Source organism: Camelus ferus, chromosome 18 (assembly GCF_009834535.1).
Source record: "Camelus ferus isolate YT-003-E chromosome 18, BCGSAC_Cfer_1.0, whole genome shotgun sequence".
Taxonomy (NCBI): Eukaryota; Metazoa; Chordata; class Mammalia; order Artiodactyla; family Camelidae; genus Camelus; species Camelus ferus.
In genome coordinates this window covers 30,703,776-30,725,316 of record NC_045713.1, presented here as the reverse complement: position 1 = coordinate 30,725,316, position 21,541 = coordinate 30,703,776, and the positions used below count along the sequence as shown (strand labels likewise).

The following is a 21,541-nucleotide window of genomic DNA, read 5'->3' as shown; positions in this document are numbered from 1 at the left end:
AGCATGTGTGAGGATATCTATTTAGGAAGTTTAATTGTGGAGGGATTTCTTGTGTAGGTGATGTTTCTGCTGACCCCTTAAGAAAGAGGTGGAATTAGCTATGTGAAGACAGGAGGAAGGACATTCCAGGCAGACGGATCAGCATGTGCAAAGGCCCTGAGAGATGAAAAAGCCTTATTCTAAAGTTGCTGCCATTAAATTCTTTTTTTTTCTTAAAATTTTTTTTAAAAATAGAGGTACTGAGGATTGAACCCAGGACCTCATGCATGCTAAGCATGTGCTCTACCACTGAGCCATTCCCCTACCCCCGAATTCTTTTTTATATTCAACAATTAGCTTTTGAATGAGAGGAAGACACGTAATGTAGGCTACCAAATGAGGAGTTGGAAAGGGCATCTGAAAGCCAGATGGAACGCCCTCTGTCCATCCATCCATTCATTCAGTAAGCATTTACTGAGTGCCTACTGTGTGCCAGGCTCTGTGCAAGGTGTTGACCATATAATACAGGCACTCCTTGGAGTGTAGAATCTAGTTGTATAAACAGGCTGGAGGGCCCATGAGGATACAGCTTGGTGCTTCTGTTGGAGTGGGATGGACCAGGGGGCGGGGGACGCATGTGTGAGCTCTGCAGAGCCCTGAGCAGGAGGGGGTGGCGGGAAAGAGCTGACAGCAACTCCTGCCAGATGGCTTCATTCTTCCCCCTGAAGGAAGTGGGGACTTCGTGCTGTGATATGATACACAAGAACAGCGTTTCCTGTGGGTTTGCAAGGGCATTTTGAATCTCAAGACTACAGCTCGTTGATGTGTGAAAGAATTTTTTTTTTTTTTGCTTTTTTAGATTTTCTGAAGGGATAATCAGACCGATTTGATAAGCCTGGAAAAAAGGACTTGGGGTGAATTTAAATGCACCCGCTGTCTTGGGTGGAGCCTTAATCAAATGCAGATATTACCTGTTGAGGGTTCTCCTAAGCACCAGCTGTTGGTTCAGCCAGCTGTCACCTGGAAGCTCTTGTCCTCCCGGTTCTGGAACTGACCAGTTTTTCTGCAACTGACCAGATCTGAGTACTAGGTCCTGTCCAATCTGACCCTAACCTCCACGAACCTGTCTTTAACTATGAGATGAGGAGGGGCTGGATTGCTTGATCTCTTAAGACCCTGCCCAAAGTTCAGTTATTTGTTTATTCACTTCCCCTTCCTCCCTCCCTCCATCACTTCCTTCCATTCATGTTCCGTCCAGCATTTAACTGAGTACCTACTGCATGCCAGACACTGTTAGGTGCTCACCCGTGGTGAGCAAATTAGACACAGTCTAAGTCCACAGTCGTGGAGCTTACCATTTAATAGGGGAGACAGACAAGCCAATATAGTGACTGTTACAGTAAGTGCTATAAATAAGAATAGGGTGGGTGAGAATGTGTACCAAGATGACCTGTCTTATTTTGGGGGTCAAGGAAGTCTTTCTCGACAGAGGGAAGTTTAAATGAAAACTAGGTGAAGGTCAGCAGAAAAAGCATTGCAGGCAGAGAGCACAGCCTGTGCAAAGGCCCTGAGACAACAAGCAATATGGCAACACCGAGGAAGGTAAAAATGCATAATAAAATAATAATACAGGTAATAAGAGGAGCTTCCATGTAATGAGAACCTGCTCTCTGCCAGGAACTAGGTAATTCCTTAACTGTGTGATTTTGATCAAGCCCCTTAACCTCCTTGTGCCTTAATTTGTGTGTCTGTAAAGTGGGGTGATTATGACTGTACTTAGCTCACTGGGTTGTTTTGAGGATCCAGTGAAGTCATGTCTGTGAAGTCCTTAACGCTAGGCCTGGCCCACAGCGAGTCCCCCAGAGACAGTGGCTGTTACTGTTCTTTTATGAATAGTGTTGGGCGAGAGAGCGTTCTCCCTGGGGCTCAGGACTAGGGGTCTGTCCTGTTGATGACCTCTTTGTTGGAGTCATTCTTGGAGTTTCTGCAGAAGTGGAAAGCCTGCCACTCAGCACAGTCAAGCATGTGAAACAACTGCTTCTCCATCTGCTCCCAAGGAAGGAGGGGGTGGGGATGTCAGCCACGAGTTGGCCTTCAGGCAGCTGAGACACCAGGGACTGGCCGTTGGCATTTGTAACATTGGTTGGCATTGAAGAGGGCAGGGAAGGTCAGGGGTAGTAATTATCAAAGAACAGACGGCTTAGGGGAAACAGAACATTCCATTCCTTATCTCTTGGTGAGACCAATACATTCTCTGTGCTTGAACTGTTGAGAAGACATTTCCCCTAAATCTCTTTGCTGAGAACCAGGGCCATTTCCCTGGTTACAAATACCAAATATCAACTCACTGGTGTAAACAGAATGATGGATGTGCTCTTCTTGGCATCCAGACAGCCCCAGTGCCAAACTCTGTGTGTGTGTGTAAGTAAAAATTTGAAAAAAACCTTGTAAATTACTTTTGTTCATTTCTGGTTATTTATCCATAAGAACTCTTTAAAGAAGGCACCGTTATTGTTCCTTGGGACCCCATAATCTACCTCAGGCGGTTTGCCCCCAGGGGATAGTTCGCTCATCTGGAGACATTTGGTTTGTCGCAACTGGGGGCTTCCTGCTGGAATCTAGTAAGTAGAGGCCAGGGATACTGCAAAACATCTTACAGTTCACAGGTCAGCTTCATAACAAAGAACTGTCCAGTCCAAAATGTCAGTGTGCCTTTGGTTGAGAAACCCTGATCTCACTCTGCAAAGTACCAATTTTGCAAAACCAGTGGAGGGAGATGGTATCATTTATCACTGTTTCTAGAGAATTATGTGTCGTGTGTGTTGATGCCTGTGTTGATCTTAATTGATATAACTTCCTTTATCTTCTTTTCCTATGTATTTTTATTTGCCTTCTACCCATTAAAACCATTTGTTTTGAATATACAGTGCAAAGTTGGAATTCCTACAGGTGCAACAAAGGTATACAGTAGCAACAAATTTCCCCTCCACTCCTGTCCCCTGGCTCTCAATTCCCTTCTCTGGAGGGACAGCACTGTTGCTAGTTTTGCATGTGTTAGTAAAGAGATAGTCCACAAGTGAGTCATTTTTATACCCTTAATAGAGCCTTAGGCACATTTTTTTTTCTTTTTTTGCTTGTTGCTTTTTTGTACTTGATGACATATCTTAGAGATCTTATGAGCACACATAGAGCTGCTTCATCGTTCTAACAGCTGCACAGTGTTCCCTTCTCCGGATGCCCCATGACTCCTGGTCTCCTGGTGATGAGCATTAGGCTATTTCCAGAGTTTTTGCTCTAACAAACAAGGCTGCAGTGAATCTCCTGGTACCTGACTGTGGACACACGTGTGTGAGCGCATCTGTAATCCAAAATCTTGCAAATGGAATGGCTGGGTAAAAGGGCAAGTGCGTTTTAAGTGTGGCTGGAGAGTTCTGATAACAATGCTATCTGATCCCACGTGTGCCGTGCATTCTTCATGCACCCCATTTCCAGCCCTTGACCCTGCCCCTCTCCTGTGGGGTTTCTGAGCTGCAGGGGACACCTCTCCTTCTCTGCCTGCGCCCCTGGCCCCCTGCCCCGTTGGAACTGATTTCTCTCATACAGAAGATGAATTTTGTTCCCTAATCAAAATGCAATTCTCAGGGTTGGTTTGGAAGTATTAACTGTGTCTGTCATTCTGAGCTTATGAAGGTTTTAGGTATAATTTTTCCAAATTGCTCATGGTTCATATTGTACAGCCAGAGACCCTCTCTCTGCAGCCAGTCCTTCCTGATTGATCGCACCCATCCCTCTTTCCCAGTGGGCTTTCTCCTAAGGGTAAGTAGAAGACGTTGATTCTCTTGCTTGAAGAAAAAAAAATATCGTTAACTCCACGGGGGCGTCTGCTGCTGGATTGGGAGCGTCGGCATTTAAGAGCCTGCTGGCTGCAATCTCACTGCAGACTGGAAGTTGTGGGGTGTTTTTATCTGCAGGAAACAGCTCGGAGCGGAAGGGGAGAGAGAGTAGAAGGATAGATGAGGGAATTCGAAGAGGAGGAAGCCGTGGGAGAAGCGTCTTCTTTTAAAGACAGGCATGGCAACGTTCTCCCGCCCATCTCTTTGGAATGCGAAGTAGGGATGAAATGGGAAGTGGGGTGGCTTCTGCCAGACCCGCCCAGGAGCCCCTAACCCTGGTTAGCTTCCCAAAGCTGCGGACTGTTGTCCGAGCTTATGAGGGTCCCCCCACCCTCTACCTGCCCCCTAAAGTCTCTCTTGCAGGAATTGGCTGGTAGCAGCACCTGCTCTGAGGTCCAAAGGTTCGAGTGGCCAAAAAGAAACCCTGCAGTGACCATTTCCTGGTGTTGGAGGCCACCAAAGGACTCTGACCTGGCCAATACATTCTCTAGATCCCATCGCTGGGGCAAAAAGATGCCGTGGCTGTGAGTGAGTGTGTCTTGCTCATTGTGTTTCCCAGCCCCTGGATGGTACCTGGCATACAGTAGGCGCTCAATAAATATTCATTGAGAAAAGAGGAAACTTGATGGCAGATCCAGGTGTGAGCCCTTTGGGATTTCGATCCCTTAGGGAGAGGCTTGATTTGAAGTCCCAACCTGTAGATTAGCAGCTTCGCAGAGTGGAGGGTGGGCTGTGGGGGTGGGGTGGGCGAGGGTGTGTGTGTCTTTTATCTGTGGGGTTGATGCTACGTCCCTTCCCAAACGTGGATTTCTCTTCTCAGGGAGAAGACCTGAGGAGGCAGTGAGAAGATCGTTGCCTCTGCCTTTTTTATTTGGGAATACTTTCAGATTTTTGGAAAAGTTGCCAAGCTAATATAGAAGAATGCCTGTATACCCTTTCCCCAGTTTGCCCTGATGCTTGTCTTTTTTTTTTTTTAAACATTTTTATTGATTTATAATCATTTTACAATGTTGTGTCAAATTCCAGCATAGAGCACAATTTTTCAGTTACACATGAACATATATATATTCATTGTCACATTTTTTTCGCTGTGAGCTACCACAGGATCTTGTATATATTTCCTTGTGCTATGCAGTGTAATCTTGTTTATCTATTCTGCATTTTAAAATCCCAGTCTATCCCTTCCCACCCCCTGCCCTCTTGGCAACCACAAGTTTGTATTCTATGTCTATGAGTCTGTTTCTGTTTTGTATTTATGTTTTGTTTGTTTGTTTTAGATTCCACATATGAGCGATCTCATATGGTATTTTTCTTTCTCTTTCTGGCTTAACTTCACTTAGAATGACATTCTCCAGGAGCATCCATGTTGCTGCAAATGGCGTTATGTTGTCGGTTTTTATGGCTGAATAGTATTCCATTGTATAAATATACCACATCTTCTTTATCCAGTCATCTGTTGATGGACATTTAGTCTGTTTCCATGTCTTGGCTATTGTAAATAGTGCTGCTATGAACATTGGGGTGCAAGTGTCATTTTGGAGTAGGGCTCCTGGACATATATTCAGAAGGAAACCCGTGATGCTAGTCTTAACGTCACTGTGGTCCATTTACTGCTGCTATTTTGTTGTTAATCAGAAATTGTTTGGGAAGTTCACCAGTAGCTTCGTCATAACAACCTTGAAATGGTAACAATAGTAGTGGCAGCAGTGGACGCTAGCGATTAAGATAGCACTTACTCAGTGCCAAGCACTGTCCTAAGCCTTTTCCCCTGCAGTAACTCATTGTCCTGTGAGGTTCAGGCACTATTATGAAAGGTTCCCATTGCACAGATGGGGAGGCTGAGGCAGAGCAGTTGGGGCAGGGAGCTCACGCAGCTGACCTCTGGCGAGTACTTAAAACTGAAGTTGTCTGGCTCCAGACGATCACTCTTCAGCAGCATTTTCTGCAGAGTAGTGATAATGGCTGTCATCTAGTGATGCGGATGTGCCCAGGAACTAGACTTTAAGTTTTACATGTTTTATTTCTAAACCCTTCCTCTCACTCAGAGGGTTGTGGTGGAGAGCACTGATTTTGTTTTCCTCTTTAGGAGAAAGATATGTTGCCCTGCGATTTTGTGAGTAGGGGCAGGAAGAGAACCTTAGCTCTGTGTGTGTGTGTGTGCGCGCGCGCACGCATGTATGTGTCAGAGAGATAGAGAGACTGAGTGTGAGAGAGAGATGGAGATTCTGCTGCTTTCAGTCCTGATTTTCCCCTGTATGTTTGAACAGGTCTGCTCTGTCCATCCAGGCGTTAGTATTGCCATTTCATTTCTCTCCCATGAGCGCGAAGATTCTCAAAGCTTGGTCAGAGCACAAACAGGCAGAGGCCTCAATTTTGAGAGTTCAGAAACACAGCACCTGAATTAATCATCAAGCTCATGCCTCGGGACTGTAAGAGGCTGGGTTGTTTCTGGGTTAGATTTTGCAGGTGGCTGGCAGGGGAAACCAGTTCACAAGCAAGGTACAGACAGCGGGGCTTGGACTGGGACGAGGAGAGAATTCCTCCTGCATATTCACTGCGCTGTAGCGTCACGATGCCGAAATCTGCTTGTCGTGTTCTTGGCTGCATCCCCTAGGGCCTGGAGCCGTGCTGGGTGCATAGTAGGCACATATGTATTGACTGACTGAACAAGTGGTTCATTTCCTGTTCTCATTTGTCCTTAGAACTCAGCACTTCTGCCATTCGCTTGTCTGTGTTCTGTGGAGGGTCAGATCCCCTCGCAAATCAGAAGCCCCATGAGGGCAAGAGTGTGTCGGTCTTGTTCACCACCTACGTGACATGACAGGCCTGGCCGGCGATGAAGGGTGTGGACTCCGGGGTCAGATTATCTGGGTTCGAATCCCAGGTTTTCTGCTTATCAGCTGTGCGATCTTCATTAGTTACTGAGCCTCTCTGTGCCTCAGTTTACACATGTGTACAAAAGAGATATTAATAGCATCTATATCATGGGGTTGTTGAGATAATTAAGTGAGTTAATAGTGGTTAAAGTGCTTAGAGGAGTGCCTGGCATGTGGTAAGTGTTTCATAAATATCGATTATTGTTGTTTGTGCTCCAAAAAATGTTTGGGACATAAAGTTTGGGGGATCTTGACATAAAATGCACTTTCTGACTTTAAGTGATAAAACCTCACCCTAAGAAAGAGGCAAGGACAGATGGAGATGAGATCCTTAAAACCAGGCTGCTTAAGAAATGCGACATTTTATTTTTCCGTGGTCCCTTGGAAAAGGCTAGTTTCTATCATGCCTGGTGTTTCTTTTCTCCACTGTTTTCTACATTTGTTGCTTTGTATTGGGCCTGTTTTTTTTTTTTTTTCCCCAAAAGCACAACTCGGAATCCTGCTTGCTAACTTGCTGCCTGGGTGTGGGACTGAGCAGAGCGCTTCCATTTACAGAAGCAGCCGGCTCTGGAATGCAGCTGCGGGGCTGCCAGGCTGACTCTGAGGGCAAGAGCTGGCCAGGAATGCACTTTGCAGCCTCGCGTCCGTGGAACTTCTCCTTTCTTATTCATTTGTGTCAGTTTAAAAAATAAAAGCAAAACATACACCTGATTATAATTCCAAACAGTGCAATATATTTCCACGTACAAGAACGTGAAGGAAGTCTCCTTCCTCTCCCAAATGCTTCATCCCCCCCACCTCCCTGCACCTCCAAAGTAGGGTCGCCCAGTTAGCAGGATGCCCAGTGAAGCCTGAAGTTTGCATAAACAATGAATAATTTTTTTTTTTTTAGTCTAAGTATGTCCCAGATATGGCAGAGGACAAACTTATACTACAAAATTATCCATTGTTTCTATGAAATTCAAATTTAACTGGGTGTCCTGTATTTTTACTTGCCAAATTTGACAACCCAGAGCCTCCCCTGGGTTATCAGTTTCCTGTGTTTCCTTCTAGAAATTTTCCAAGCTTGCGCAACTCATGCGTATATTGACGGCCTCACTCTTGGGGGAATCTCCGGCATCTAGAACAGTGCCTGGCACATTGTAGGAGTTTAATAAAAACTGGTCGAATGAAGGACTGAATGCACCCACCCGTTTTCCTTTATGCAACTGGAAATACAGTACCGTTTCACATACTGCTTTTCCTCATGGGTTTGCGATCTTGTGGGATTGATAGATGGAACCACTTCATTTATTTTTAAGAGTTTCCTAGTGTTCCCGTTGATGAATACTGTGGTCCCTTGACAGTGGTCATATGGGCATTGTTGAAAGTCTTCTGCTATTATAATCAATACGGTAATGAACGGTCCTCTCTGTAGTACCTGTGCGGGTTGGATACGTGCACAAAGATAGATGTAGCGTTGGGATCACTTGGGCGAAGGGCACGTGCTTTAAAATGTGGGCTGATGCTTCTGCATTTCTTTCCATGGTGGGTGTGTTTGCACTTCCATCAGACAGATTGTCCCTGGATCCTTACCAGCACAGAATACTCTCAGACCTTTTCATTTTGCCAACCTGACCAGTGGAAAACTGTTTTCTCACTGTCTCCTTAATTTGCCTTTGTTTTCGTCTGAGAACCTTTTTATGTTTGAAAGTGCTTTGTATTTCTTTCTGTGAACTGTCTCTTGTCTTTTGTCTGTTTTTCTACTTCCTCATTGATTTTAACAGGTTTTTATTTATTAAAGAACCGGTCTCTTAGCCTGATGTATGTTTTATATATAATAATATAGTATATAAAGTTGATTTTCTAACTTTGAAAACATCGGTTTATTATGGAATTTTTTATTCTGTGGATATTTAAACATTCTTAGCTAGTCAGATTTATGAATCTTTTCTTTCATGTACCCTACATTTTGTGTCTTGCTTAGAAAAGACTCCCCCTCAATGAGATTTCTGAGCAATTCCCCCATATTTTCTTTTACTACTTTAACTTTTTTTTTTTTTGCATTTAAATCTTTAATCCATCTGGAATTTATTTTGGTTTTAGGAGGGAGGTGAGGATCTAGCTTTATTTTCTACCAGATGGCCAGCCAGTTGTCCCAATACCATTTATTGGATAATCCATCGCTTGCCACAGAATTGAAATGCCGCCTTAATCATATATTAAATTGTGGAGGATAGATTTTGTACTCATTTTCTGAAAGTCTCCGGAGTCAGCTCAACAGCAAGGATTTTTAGAAGGTTTCAGCTGAGGAGAGGCAGAGGCCGTGACGTCAAGGAGGACGTGGAGCCAAGGCCAGCCGCGAGTCAGCCAGAAACTCTGTGTGCAGGAGCCGAGGGCAGCCTGGGCAGCGGAAGGGGGGGTGAGTTCCCAGTGGTGGGTGGGGTTCAGCTAGAGTAAGATTTCTCCACCTTGGCACTGTTGACATTTTGGGTTGAATAAGTCTTTTTTTTTTAAATAGAAGTATAGTCAGTTTACAATGTTGTGTCAATTTCTAGTATACAGCATAATAGTTCAGTCATACATATACATATATATTTGTTTTAATATTCTTTTTCATTATGGGTTATTACAAGATATTAAACATAGTTCCCTGTGCTATGCAGTATAAACTTGTTGTTTATCTATTTTATGTATGTATATATATATATATTTTTTGAAATATAGTCAGTTTACAATGTTGTGTCAGTTTCTGGTGTACAGCACAATGCTTCAGTCATACATGAACATACATATATTGATTTTCCTATTCTTTTTCACCATAAATTACTACAAGATATTGAATATAGTTCCCTGTGCTATACAGTATGAACTTGTTGTTTATTTTATATATATTAGTATCTGCAAATGTCAAACTCCCAATTTATCCCTTCCCACCCTCTTTCCCACCAATAACCATAGTTTGTTTTCCATGTCTGTGAGTTCGTTTCTGTTTTGTAAATAAGTTAATTTGTCTTTTTTTTTCAGATTCCACATATAAGTGATATCTTATGGTATTTTTCTTTCTCTTTCTGGCTTACTTCACTTAGAATGACAATCTCCAGGTCCATCCATGTTGCTGCAAATGGCATTAGTTTCTTCTTTTTTATGGCTGAGTAGTTTTCCATTGTATAAATATACCATGGCTTCTTTATCCAGTCATCTGTCGACGGACATCTAGGTTGTTTCCATGTCTTGTCTATTGTAAATAGTGCTGCTATGAACATTGGGGTGCAGGTGTCATTTTGAAGTAGGGTTCCTTCTGGATATATGCCCAGGAGCGGGATTGCTGGATCATAGGCTAAGTCTATTTTTAGTCTTTTGAGGAATCACCATACTGTTTTCTGTAGTGGCTGCACCAAACTACATTCTTACCAGCAGTGTAAGAGGATTCCCTTTTCTCCACACCTTCTCCAGAATTTATCATTTGTTGACTTTTTTTTTTTTTCATTTGTGGACTTTTTAAGGATGGCCATTCTGACTGGTGTGAGGTGATACCTCACTGTAGTTTTGAGCATTTCTCCGATAGCGATATTGAGCATTTTCTCATGTGCCTATTGGCCATTTGTATGGCTTCATTTGAGAATTGCTTGTTTAGATGTTTTTCTCATTCTTGGATTGGGTTGTTTGCTTTTTTAAAAATTATTAAGTTGTATGAACTGTGTATACATTCTGGAAATAATGGGCTGAACAAGTTTTTATTGGGGGCTGTCCTGTGTGTTGTAGAATGTGTACTAGCATTCTTGGCCTCTACCCACTGGAGATCAGTAGTAACCCTTCCCCAATTTATGATAATCAAAAATGTCTCCAGACACTGCCAAAATGTCCCAGATTGTCTCTGGTTGAGAACCACTGCTTTATCTGACCTGGGTTGTGCAGACTTGATTAGATGCATGTCTAGCTCTTTTTTATCCTGAGATTCTGCCATTCACGGTATCAAGGGCACCAGACTTCTAGGAGCCAGGAAGGGAGGTGCCTTTCTGTCTCAGAGACCAGAGACCCCAGATTTGGTGTGAGAGTAGGGTCTGTGGGGGTGGGCAGGAGCCGACCAGCCCTCTCTGGGAGGAACAAAGTTCTCCCCAGGCCCTGCAGAGAATCTCTCCAGACTTCCTGAGTCCCAGCCTGAGGCTTTTCCCCTGCCAGGTGCACCCCCAGGCACAGGGCCTCACCTGGCCATGCCCCCAGGAGCAGTGACTCTGAAACCTGAGGCGGCAGAAGTTTTGTGATTTGAAGGTGTGTCAGTTTATTGTCTTAGGAGTAACCGGGTCCCGTGGGCTTGCCTTTGGGGGCAGCCTGGAAGCACGTGTGTTTGGGAAGTTGAGGAGGTTGGGGTGGCAGGTGGGGAGAGAAATTCCATATTGAATAGGTAGGTGTGGGAGTGAGAGCAAAGAGGAGGGAGAAGTGGGTGAAATCCCTGGGGTCTGGGAGAAAGAAGAAACTCAGAGGGAACTGGCTGGGGTGTGAACAGTGGCTCCAGAGATCAGCCAGCTAGAGGTGGGGCCCAGATTACTCAAGACAACTGCAGAGGAGGGACGATTACTGTTGTGTGGGATGGAGGTGGGTGACAGTGATCTGAAGAAGGGGCCCCACTGGGGTTTGATAGGCCAGGCAGAGAGTGTGGGGAGGGTGTTTTTGGCAGATGAACAGCTTTTGCAGAGTCAGTGTGTTGGACCAACGCACACCCTCCCCAGGTGTGGCTCCAGCACAGGAGGTAGCTTCTGATGGGAGACAGAGAGCCAGACTCAGAATGCCTTGTTAAGGGGTTTGGGTTTCCTTTTATTTCAAAACACCCCTCACCTACTCAATATAGAAAAGCCATGGGATGAAGTTGTTTAAAAAGAAGAAGATGAAGAACAGCACAGTGTCACCCCCCCACCCCGGACCACCCCCATTCCCCCTGCATGGCGTTAGGATGCTCACCCCACGCCCACTAGAATATACATTCCTCCCAGGGCAGGAGTTTGCTTTGTTTCATGCAGAGTGCCTAAAACAGTGCCTGGCACACAATTGACTTTTTTTTTTTTTTAATTGAAGTATAGTCAGTTACAACGTGTCAGTTTCTGGTGTGCAGCATAATGTCCCAGGCACGCATATACATGCATACACACAATTAACTCTTAATGCCTCCTTGGGGTATTTGGGGGATGAACAAATCCAGACTGCAGACCCCACGTCAGTTGTTCTTCTCTCCTCATGGCTCATGATCTGCTTTCCGTGTTAATAGCTCCCTTTCTGTGACTGGGGTTTTCCATGGTGTGAACTACTGTTTTGTGCCGATGGGCCTTATTTCACTCGACCAAGTCCTCCTGCCGTTTGAGGTTTTTTCCCCACGTTTCTCTGTTACAAGCGTCTTCGTCTGTTCAGGGTGGTATACCACAGACAGGGTGACAACCAACCAAAATTTGTTTCTCACAGTTCCGGAGGCTGGAAGTCCGAGATCAGGGTGCCAGCGTGGTGAGGGCTCTCTTCCTGGCTCACAGATGGCTGTCTTCTCACGTGGCAAGAGCAGAGAGAGAGATGAGGCAAGCTCTCCGGGGTCTCTTCTCTTAAGGGTACTAATCCCATTCGTGGGGGCTCTACCCTCACGATCTAATTATCTTCCAAAGACTCCCACCCCCTTTCCATTTAAAAAACACTTTAAGTTAAAAAGTAGGTCAATTTAAAGAAAAATATGAATAGTTTTGCAAGTGCTGTGTGGGTGTGGTGGATATCATGACACTGGGGTGCAGTGATGTGACAGTGGGGACTCACCTGGACACGACCCCCTCCATGCACTGTTTTCCACCTGTCTCTCCAGCCTGCTGTCCTTCCAGTCCCTGGAGCCTCACTGCAGCCAAACTAGTTTTCTCATTGTCCCCAGGAAGCTCTCCTTCCTCATAGATGCTGCCTTTCGCCCTGTCCTGGGATATGATCCACCCGCTTCTCAGAAATCACCTTTTGCTTGGAATCTACAGTTTAACCCTTTATCACGTTTTCCCTCTTATTTCTCACTGAGGGCGAGTCTGTTTCTCTAGATGATGATTTTTTTTTTTAATTGAAGTATAGTCAGTTTACAATGTGTGTCAATTTCTGGTGTACGGCATAATGTTTCAGACATCCATATACCTGCATATATTCCTTTTCACATTCTGTGGTGAATATTTGCTCTTCACTATAAGCTCTTGACGACAGGGTCTATACTTGAGTGGTCTGTTGTTCCCCATAACAGCACAGCCTTGCCAAATAGGTGCTTAAAAGACACTTGCTGAAACTGACCTCCCTTGGAGCACCCTCCTCAGCCTGGACCCAGCCCCAGTGTTTGCTCTCACCCTATTTGTGTTACTTTTGGCCTGTAGCTTACCCTTCAGTTAGCTTCTTTCCAGCTGTTTGGGTGTTTTAGCCAGAGGGCTTCACGTCCCAGGAGAGAGAGGGAGAGGTGTTGTGTTAGTTAACCTTTTTTGGTTGCAAGAAACAGAAACCAACTCGAGTCAGCTAACACTCGAAGGGGAATCTAGCACAAGAATGCAGGGACATGACTGGGGTCCGAGAGGCTGGTCTGCCTGTCTGAAGGGAAGGAAGAGAACTGGGAACTGGAAGACCGTTGAGACCTCCATCTCTCATTTCTACCCCTCATCTATTCATCATTCTCGCCTCCTCGCTTCTCTTGTCTTGCACTCTGCACAATTGATGGAGGGTGATGTCCCATAGCTGTTTCAGTCCTTCCCCTGGAAACTCAGCCTCCGTTCTAAAGTCTGCAAAAGAATCTGATTGGCCTAGCTTAGTCCTGGTGGCCAGTGGACAGGAGCGCCGGGGGAGGGTCATATAACAGCAGTACTGTGGGGGAGGGAGGCAGTCCAGGTGGGGTCCCTGGGATCCGAGCCCTCAGTGGTGTCTGTCATTGGGTGCAGAGGCAGATCTGGAGCTGTGAGCCTTCCCGAGGCTCCGTCTTCCTGAGGCTTTGGGGAAGTCATTTGTGAGTGTGGGAGAAGTGTGTGATGTGACAAAAACAGTTCACATCAGACTTACTAACCTTGAAAACTCTGGATTGAGATATCTTAGGAGAGGGAGGAGGAAGCACGGGCTCCGTGGGGGAAGGATTGGGGCATCTATTGGAACCTCCCGGCTCCTTCTCTTGTCATTGATCTCAGAATTCCTGCTCAGGTGATTTTTGGCTTTGTGCAACCGGGACTGCAAAGGACACATTGTTTCCTGCCTCTGGGGGCTGTTGTCACTCTTCTGGGTTTCCTAAGTTTAAGTTGTGCCCTCTTTGTGCCACCTTCCTGGGGGCAGAGGTTGGCCCACCCTCCATTCCTGTCATGGGGCTGAGCGTGCTTCCTGGCCTGTGGAAATATACCCAAGCCTTCAAGTCTCAGTTGCTTAATCCATGCAATGGGGCAAATACAGCTTACTGTTCGCATTTGTGGATTTGGTAATTGTAGTTCCCACTCTCATTAGCTACGCAGAAGATCCTTGGCACAGGGTCACAGGTCCTCATCTTAAAGCTTTGGTTTGAATTGGATGCTTGGCAAGATTTGGAAGAAGCAGAATGATGCTGTGACCAAGATTGTGGGCTATAAAGGGAGACTCGCTTGCAGGTCTGAGCGCTGCCACGTAGCTGGGCATCCCCGGGCAGATTATTTAACTTCTCTGTGGCTCTTTTTCTTTACGCGTGAATGAGGATGGTAATAGTACCTACCTCACAGGATGGGTACTTCGGGAGGTTTCAGTGAGTTAAGACGTGTACAGCCATTAGAACAGTAAGCCACAATGCATGTTGGCCACAGCCCCGGTGCCTGGTTGGTTTCACTCGTTCAGGTGATGCCTGGCCTCTAGGGGAAGGGGAAGGGGAAGAGGGCCGCCTGTGACGCCCTCCTCATGGCCCAGTCCAGCTCTGCCATGGACTGTGCTGGGGGTGCCCGCTAAGCCTGGACTTTTGAGCATACATTTTCCTCGAGAACCATTTAACAGGAAAAGTTGGGGCCAGGCAGGCCGGATGTTTGGGGGCCCTGATTGCTTTATTTTTCTCAATCTTTGTTTACCTTTAAGAAAACTGAAGGGAGCCCTGAAGCCCCCCCTGGGTGGCCCTTCTCTGGTGGTGACTGTTTGCATTGCCTTAGGAAACAGCAGGTGCAACTGGCAGCTTCTTTCCCCACCCCCAGCATGTTAGCCCCGATCTCTGGGGACTCCTTAGACTAATGCAGTTTTAATGAATACACATTACTGTTTACATGGCTGAAATGAGAGCCCGGCTGCTTATTTGATGTTGAAGTTTACAGCTCTGCCTTTAAAAATCTTGCCTCCCTGACTCTGCTTCTGGCCGAAGGAGGAGATGTTTCCTGGAGGCCCTTCTGCCTTCCCTCCAAATAAGGTGTATGCCATGAGGTCCTGCAGTGTTGGTGTCAGAACCCCTGCCCTGCCTAAGAAGGAGCTGCGTGTGTGTGTGTGTGTGTGTGTAGAACCAAAGTGTAAAGATGGATTTTTCTTTTTTTTTTTTTAATTCACAAATGTTAAAAAATTCTCAACTGCTTGCCTATTATGGAACAATTAGAAAATGAAGACATACCAAGAGAAGAAGATAAAAATCACCCGTATTCCACTACGTGGGGAAAAAGCAATTATTAACATTTTGGTGTATCTTCTCACCGATTTTAATCAACATTTATATGCATTGTAAGTTAAAATGAGAAACCAAAAATTAAAACACATTATTCTGAAATCTGCTTTTCATCCCCCGCAATTAATGTAATATGAACATCTTTCCAAGGCAGGGAATACAGATCAGTGGCATGTTTCCTCAGGAATCATTATCTCCTATTATATGGCTGTATCTGTGATCTCTTTTTGAGAAGGTTTAAATTAGATTAAATTTCAAATAGTTACATACATTCACTAGTTCAAAATTAAAAAGGTACAACAAGGTTTACCTTGAAAAGTCTCTCTCCCACCCTTGGTCCTTGATCACTCAGTTTATCTATAGCAACCAATACTACCAGTCTCTTGTGTGTACTCCTGGAAGTAGTCCATATTATACATGCAAATCATAAACATTTATTTTCTGTCCCCAAAACACACACATTCAAAATTAACTTACCTTGCTTTTTAAACTTAATATACCTTGGAGTTTGTCCCATATCGGTACGTAAAGAATGTCCTTGTTGTATTTTATGACTGCATGGTGGTCTGTGGTATGGATATCCTTGGTGTATTTTTTAAATTGGAATGTAAGGCTCAGCAAAACCTTTCCTGTGGTTTTGTCCAAGCTCCTTGTCCATCTGTCCTGGCCAGGGGCAGCCAAAGGAAGGATGCCCATTCAGAGATTAGGAGGGACCACAGGTCCAGATTATGAATGGGATTGGCCCTGACAGATCTGAGTGACAAAGAGCAGAGCTGGTGAGCCACATGCCAGGTGGTGGTCACTGGCAAAAGGCCATTTGTGACTTATCAGCCGTTCTCCAGATGGACCACATTCAAAACAGAGGCACTGACCTTCATTTCTACTTGGTTGAGAAAATGCTTTCAACAGAGGCCCAGAGAGAGGATCAGATGTTTCTTACACTTTCTGGCAAGAGGTTGAGGGGTGTCAGAGGGTAAGTGATCTGAAAAAGCTGATTTAAAGTGGGAAAGAATTCTGTGTCTGCCTTAGAGACATCCACTTGCCTCCAAATTGAAGGCATGTGATGGACTCATCAAAGCATTTCATATTTGACCTCTTTGTCTTCCCTGGTGGTCTTATGTTGCTAGCCCAGAAGGTTTGAATAGGTCGAGGAAACCCTTCAAGTTAGTGTGATGAGAGGAAAGTATGCGGTCTTAATGAGTGGGGGTTGTCAGCAAGGACAGTGAAAACCTCCTAGAGTGATTGGTGGGACTTGTTTTGTGTGTGTGAATGAGTCTCGTGACTCCAAAGAGGAGAGGTGACTTGATGCAGGAATGGGGGCATTCCCCACACTTGGAGGGAAGCACAAGCATATAAAGGAAACTGGGATGGAGGTGATGGAGAAGCTGAGAGGGTTTCTGTGGGAAAATCCAGGTCGTAATGTCCTGTCGTGGATAGATTAGACTAGGTCCACTCGAAGAGACTTGCCCTGTTACTTTCCCCCTGAATTTGAGTCAATTCCACATGACCAAGTTTTCATTCTTGAGTGGAATCAAGTGAAGAATGAATACTCATTCTCTACTATGTTACCTATTTTGTGAGGGCTGGAATGCAACAAATATCCAACCAAACTTAACCAGCAAGTGGTTAATAGTTGCAGTCTTAAATAACTATTTGATCAAATAAGACTCAAAACTATCATTGCAGGGAGGTTTCTGAATGAAGAAAAATAGAGTTGTATATACAAAAAGTAGGAGATCAGCTGATGCTGTGCTTAGAGAGAAGTTCATAGCCTTTACACTTTTAGCTTTAAAGATCTGTGTGATGCTGTGTATTGAACATAATTTGATGACTCACTTACTCTAATGCACCTGTCATGGCTTGAAAATGTTTCTGGTATACCTCTTTAGGAATTTCATTCAGACCCAGTTTTCTTTATTACATCTTCTAAGATGAATATTTTGAAGATGATCCATTAGTTTTGTTGTTTAAAATCACTATTTTGTTTTTAAAGAGTCAGGTAACTAGATTACCCATCAAGTATATTTCTAAGCCTCAATCACAGTGTGATGTAAGGGATATAACTCCCTGAGGATACATAGGTAACGTTGTTTCTGGAAGAAAGCAACTGTAGCTCTGTTAACTTTTGGAATGTTTCCTAGGATACATCCAAAACCAAATCTAATAACATTACTTATAAATGTTCATGTTAGAACAGAGTAATGGAAGAATCTGGAAAAAAAATCTCCAAAGTTTCCTGGAGTCTGATAAAAATTCTGGATAGAGTGCCTAAATATATTTTCATGATTTGCTATATAACCAGATATCTTTATATTTCAAAATGAAGTATATTTTATTAGCTTTTCTTATTATGCTAAAGCAACATACCAGGATTGCAGAAATAAGAAAGTAGGATCAAGCAAAAAGAAAAAAAGGCAGGTAAGAATGGAGGTTAAACCAGAGCTTGTAGAGCAGATAAATGATGTCATTAAGGACTCCGGTTCCTTTGTTCTTTCTGCTCCACCAGCCTTAGAAGGTAGTTTTCTTTCTCATAGTCACAGAACGGCTGCAGAAACTCCAAGCATTTAATCTGCATTCCAGGTATGCAGAATATGGAATGACTAAATCTCTTTTCCTTGTGAAGCGTTGTCTTTTTCACTTGAGAAGGGATAGTGATACTCTTCCCAGGGAATCCATCTATACTTGTATTGGCCAGGACTGAAAGTGAGGCTGGCAGTTAGAATATTTTTATCTTAGAACATTGAACAATGTCAGGATTCTGTTAGTAAGAAGGGAGGGGTGATGGACATTAAGTATGTATCTAACAGATTTGCCCCAGAAGGACCCCCACCCACTGCTCACCCTTAGTCTTCATCAATGTGACAAACACGTGTCCTTCATAGCATTTTCTATGCATTGTGAATTTATAATTTTAGAGACAAAATTATTCTCCATCGGACAGAGATCATGTGTGATTTGTAATTGGAGGTAATAAATACTTTTGGCTAGTGAATGCACAAAGGGGCTTTCCTGTTTTTTGTCCAATATTGACTGTTGAGATGGGTTTTGCAAGAGTTTGGGCGTTTCTTTTTTTTTTGCCACTTTCAGTCTGACTAAAGGAGAAGGAAAAGTTCAGATCTCTGGAAATTTGCTTTGTCAGCTTAGATACCCAGAAGTGGCAGAGGGTAGAGGGAGCGGGGATGGAGGGGAACATCCTTATCTTCCTGCTTTCCTTCATCAGTCTCCCGTAAGCCATCATTCTCCTGAAAGCCATCCCTCCCCCTCTGCCTCAGCAGCTCAAAGCCGCTGGAGCACCCAGCCCTTCTCCTACCGTGTGATGTTCTTGGCTGTTCCTCTGCTCCACTCAGCATCTCTCCTCCCCCACGTGCTGTGTAGGGGGAGCTGCAGGGCCTCCTATGAGGTTTCTGAGCCTCATGGTCTTTGGTATTAGGGACAGAGTCTCACTGGGAATAGCAGCTTGCTCCCAACAACTTGTCTCCAGCCCCTGCCCCACCAACTCCAACCCAAACCCCTCTGCTCCACAGGGCGTGGATGAAGTGTTCCCCGAGCTCCTTTCTGGGTTGTATCATTTTATCATAACGAGAGAATATGTACTGACTTTCATGGTTTTTAAGAAATTGTGGTAAAATACCCACAACATAAAATTTACCATCTTAACCATTTCTAGGTGTACAGAACTCTTTTCATCTTGCAAAACTAAAAGCATGTCCACTAAACAACTCCCCACTCCCCCCTCCCTCCAGTCTCTGGCTACCACTAGTCTGCTTTCTGTCTCTATGATTTTGACGACTCTAGGTTCCTCGTGAAAGGATTTGTATTTTGGGGGCTGACTTATTTCACTTATAATGTCTTGAGGGTTCACCCATGTTGTAGCTTGTGTCAGAATCTATTTCCTTTTTAAGACTGCATAATATTCTACTGTATGCGTCTGCCACAATTTGTTTATCCATTCATTCATTGTTGGGCACTGGGGTTGCTTCTGAGACCTTCTGACTATTGTGAATAATGTTGCTATGAACACGGGTGTACAGATATGTCTTCAAGCCGTGCTTTTATTCTTTTGGCTGTATACACAGAAGTAGAATTGCTGAATCAGATGATAATTCTATTTTTTATTTTTTGAGGAATCTCCATACTGTTTTCCATAGTGATTGCACCATGTTGCATTCCCACCAGCAGTCTATAAGGGTTTCAGTTTCTCCATATCCTCACCAACACTTCTTATTTTCTGGGTTTTTTGGTTTTTTTTTTTTTTTTTTTTTTCTGATATTAGCCATCTTAATGGATGTGAGGTGGTATCTCATTGTGGTTTTGGTTTGTATTTCCCTCCTGATGAGTGATGTTAAACATCTCTTCATGTGCTTTTTGGCTATTTGTGTATCATCTTTGGAGAAATGTCTGTTCAAGTCAGCTTCCATGATTTTGCATTATCACATCTGTATTGATTCAGGCAAATCGGCTGGAATAAACTCCGGCATTTAGACTGATTTTGTGGGTTTTCTGCAAATACATTCTGCCCCCAAATAACCTCCAACTTTCTGGAAGCCATCAGCGCGAGCACAGTTCTGCAGATAACTTTTTTATAAAAGGAAATTCATAAAAGTATCATGCATCTTCCTTTTTTGACACTAATGGAACAATTTAATGTAATTTCAGAGGGAAGCAGGGCTGCTGGAAATGCTCGTGTGATGAGAGAAGGTTACCCAGCTCCGCTGTCAGGCGGCATGTGGGAGCAGAGAGGGGCGTCCTCTGCAGGCTCCCAGGGAAGAGAGTGGGCAAGACAAGCCATTGCGGGCCCCTCAGGGCTTAGGGCAGAGTCTGGGGAAGGGGGATGGAAGAGGGAGAGGCAGTCCTTCCAGAGTCCTGCAGAATTTCGTGGAAAAGTTCTGTTTCACCCTATAGATTCCACTGCCTTCTAAGCACGGGGTAATGGAGGCAGCAAGCCCTGTCAGCAGAGTGGTTAAGAAAACTGCTCTTGAGCTTTGAGTCTTTCTAAGCCTCAGTTCCCTCATCTTTCAAGTGGGGACATTACTAGGACCCACCTCCTAGGGGTTGTGGTGGGGTTTAAATGAGAAAAAGCAGGTAAAACACTGGCACCTCCTGAGTGGTTGTAAGTTTTTATTTAGGTGCTAGAGACAATCTTTGTCCTTGGAAAGCTACTGGTCTTATGAAGAGACAGCCTGTTTCCTACAAAAGCATGCTGCAAAGTGGGGAGAACTAAGGGCTAATGTGATGGGCCCTCACAGTAGGAGAATGCTGGGGAATGAACCATTAGTTGAGTCATGATTCTTGGGCTGGCATCAAGGCAGGCATCACGAGAAGGTGTTTGAATTGAATCTTACAGGCTCTTTTGAATTCCTGTCAACAAAGGCTTAGGTAAAGGACAGGACAAGCAGGGGGAACAGTATGGGCAAAGGCTTGGGGGCATGGCAGTGCGTGGTTAATTACTGACTGAGATGTTTGGTGTTATGGTACGTGGAACAGTGATGTAAGGCCATGAAAACATTGAAATTGAATGTCAAAAAAAACATTGACTGATTAAAATGACATGTTCATATTTATCTGTGGACACATATGTAAATGTAAAAGGGTTGTAAACTCAAATCCTACGGGATCCAGGCAGGAGACATAAATGAGTGAAGTGAGTTGGGTGCAAAACAATGATGGTGGTCGGGCTCATGTTGAGCTGGCAAATGGGTGCCTTGTTAAAAGGGATACCAGATGACTAGCTTAATTCAGAAGGAAATTCATTGCTTCATCTAACTGAAAAATCTAAGGATATCTGCCTTCAGGTATAGTTTGATCCAGGAGCTCATTATGTTACCAGGACATGGTTTTTCTCATTCCATCTCTACTTCTTCTCTGTAAGCTCCCTTCTTAGAAGAACCTCCCCTCACTATGGCAAGATGACAGTGGAAACTCTACCCACATTTCCTCTAGGTTCAAGTTCATACACGGAAGAGTACCTTCATCTCTCTTGTATTTCACTACCTCTGAATCGGCTACCAGGGCCAGTGAGAAAGTAATGCTCTGGCCAGCCTTGTGCACTCTTGCAATTCAGAGTAGAATTAACACCACCTGAATGATGTGGACCAAGAGTGGGAAAGGGGTAGTTCTTCAGAGGGATATGTGGTGTTGTTATTAACAGAAGGTTAAGTAAGTACTCAGTGTACCATCTAAAG

At 44.3% G+C, this 21,541-nt stretch overlaps 1 protein-coding gene and 1 long non-coding RNA gene across 3 annotated transcripts in view; both read left to right on the top strand.

The window, feature by feature from the left end:
• PRKCB (protein kinase C beta) overlaps positions 1-21,541 on the top strand; it is a 297,800-nt gene that overhangs the window by 48,761 nt on the left and 227,498 nt on the right. The window lies entirely within an intron of this gene.
• LOC116657600 lies at positions 660-20,132 on the top strand. Its single transcript, XR_004312765.1, has 3 exons — positions 660-4,088; positions 4,721-4,723; positions 20,123-20,132. It is a non-coding gene; the product is annotated as an uncharacterized LOC116657600 (long non-coding RNA).